Genomic DNA, 2,672 nt, shown 5'->3' with positions numbered 1-2,672 from the left:
AAGCCCAGCAGCCACTATCTGATTGGAACAGCGACCTGTGGGATGGACTTACGCCGCGGATCAAAACCCCACTGCAACACAGATTCGTCGCTTGCTTGCTTTTACCCAATCAAGACGTCTGGCTTTCCTTTGAGCGCGACAAAGCGCCTCACGACACCATCTAAGAACTCAAACACTTCAGTGAAACTTCGCGATCTTCAAAGAACTTAAAGTCTTTCAAACTCAGACTTTTAAAAAAACCGCCCAAGCCTCTGTGTCATCAAGAAACCAACTAATCCAACGAGGGATTTCCCCAAAAGGACGTCATCCAAACGTCATTCCGGCGCCAGATCAACAGCCAATCAGCAACGGAATCCCCTCCAGCATGCCGCGTCAGCGACAGAGCCGCCTCAGCGTTCAGCTGTCAACTAAGCAAAACTCAAGTACAAACAAAACTCCTATCTGCTGACATCGGTGTTGAACTGGTGAATTGAGTTAAGCAGTAAAGATAAGACAATCGCTGCTTGGTGTTTCTCCTAGGCTGAATTTAAAACCACTCGCGAAAACGAGTTAGGACTTAGAAAACTTCATGCAACTCTGTTGAATCATTTCCTTGAATATTTGTGTGTATGTGTATGTTTTAGTTAGGTTTTTATGTAATCTAGATTAGCCAATAAAATTCATGTTTCATTTACAAAGAAGGAGCGTCTGGTGTCATATAATTTCAAGGTTAAAACTGTGCCAAAAAGATCCCTTGCTACTTAGCTCGTAGCTTACTTATAATATTTACCTCTGTTAAGAGCTTACAAATAATCATAATTGTGTTGACCGTGGCCAGGAAAACACATTTAAATTGTTAAAAGATACTAAGAATCGCCGGCTCGCTGGACGACCCTGGATTTAAAGTGCTGCAAACTAACAAATTTGAAATCAGTTTAATCAGATGGACTTGGGACATTCAGATCCGAGTCCTAGCAAAACCTGGATGTAGTAATCATCATTAATTCCCTATAATTACAAATTAATAATGAATAAATAATGTCATTACAGTGTCCTGAGAATCTTTAGTAATGTCGATTCAAGTTCCATTTGCAAACTACCATGCCCTCACACAAAGGGTCATAAAAACTCCCCCAGTATCTCAAAACTCCCACTTGGGACGTCAGCCTTTCTCATTGGACAAGCCCATTTTGACAGGCGGGAATCTTCCGAGACATTAAAAGCCCCACACTAGGGACCCGCCCAGAGTCGGTGGTTCGGTTATATTCTAAGATGAAGACATGAGCTAGAATGCTTCTGCAACCCCCTAAGTACGTGCCAGGCTTCGGCCTTGACTTTTCCATTCAACAAGATTCTCTGACTCAAACTGGTTCTTTTTCATCAACCAACTTCAGCAAAGATCAACTGGGACCTTCAGACTGCATCAAGCCTTTCTTTCAGACAGATGTAACGAATCAGCTCATGACAGGAAATATGAATAATTAACCATAACTAGTTATGATTAATTATGAATATTTTAGATCCGCTGTAGATATTTAGCTGACCTCTCAGGGTCAACTGTCTTCTCAATTCTAAGAATGTTAATTTCCTGGTTAAGGGAAATAACTTTCTTACTGTACAATTCTACAAAAGCTTGTAGTGTAAATCTGCGTGATTAGTGACTCCGGTTATGAGCAAACAATGAACACGTCAAGTGTGATACAAGTAAGGTTTTATTAACTACATAAACACTTAAACTAGTCTAACATACTACATAAACACATAAACTGGTCTAACATCCTACATAAACACATAAACTGGTCTAACATCCTACATAAACACATAAACTGGTCTAACATCCTACATAAACACATAAACTGGTCTAACATCCTACATAAACACATAAACTGGTCTAACATCCTACATAAACACATAAACTGGTCTAACATCCTACATAAACACATAAACTGGTCTAACATACACACACACATACAGTTGGTATAGGAAAGGGTTAAAGTTTAGCTCAGTACAGAAAGAGACATAAGGAATGACATTTATGGTAGATTTGAGTGTTGCTCCTCTTTCTACAGCATAAAGGCCTTATAGTTTATAATTAGATTGAAGCAATTCATCTACACTTTGACTGCATGTATACAAGCCTAGCAACCTGGTGGTCATTACTGTGTTTCACTCGCTGTAACAGTAAACCCGTTTTGGTTATTCTTTAAACAAGTGCAAGAAGTTTATTGGTACATTAGATAAGCACTCACAGTAGTGCTGATTTAATGCAACAAGTCTTGAAGGACTGAAAGCACTACATTTTAAAACTGTGGGCAACTTCTTTGAAATAGGCAGACACTAAACTACTTGAATTGCACTGGCATGCATTGGTTACAATGACTTGTCACAGGAAGTGCTAACTCCACATAGCACACGCGTCACCTGGGGCAAGTTCAAGCTCAAACCGGTGTGCACCGTTTTGTAAACAAACCACCTGAAGCAGCTAAGCTAACACAACTTAACATAGTTAATCTTAGGCTAAGCTACCAAATAGCTTTAACAATTAGGGGTTAGCACTCTTTAATTGAAGCTTTTAAATACAGCATGTGTGTATGCAGTGTGAAGTAATTTGAATTTAATCCTGGTTTCTGATTTTTTCATTTCTTTTCCTTCTTTTTCTATGTTTCTCAATCTTTAATTCGTCTCAGCGAATT

Source organism: Sinocyclocheilus grahami, unplaced genomic scaffold (genome assembly GCF_001515645.1).
Source record: "Sinocyclocheilus grahami isolate Dianchi unplaced genomic scaffold, SAMN03320097.WGS_v1.1 scaffold387.1, whole genome shotgun sequence".
Taxonomy (NCBI): domain Eukaryota; kingdom Metazoa; phylum Chordata; class Actinopteri; order Cypriniformes; family Cyprinidae; genus Sinocyclocheilus; species Sinocyclocheilus grahami.
Note: the sequence above shows the minus strand (reverse complement) of the source record.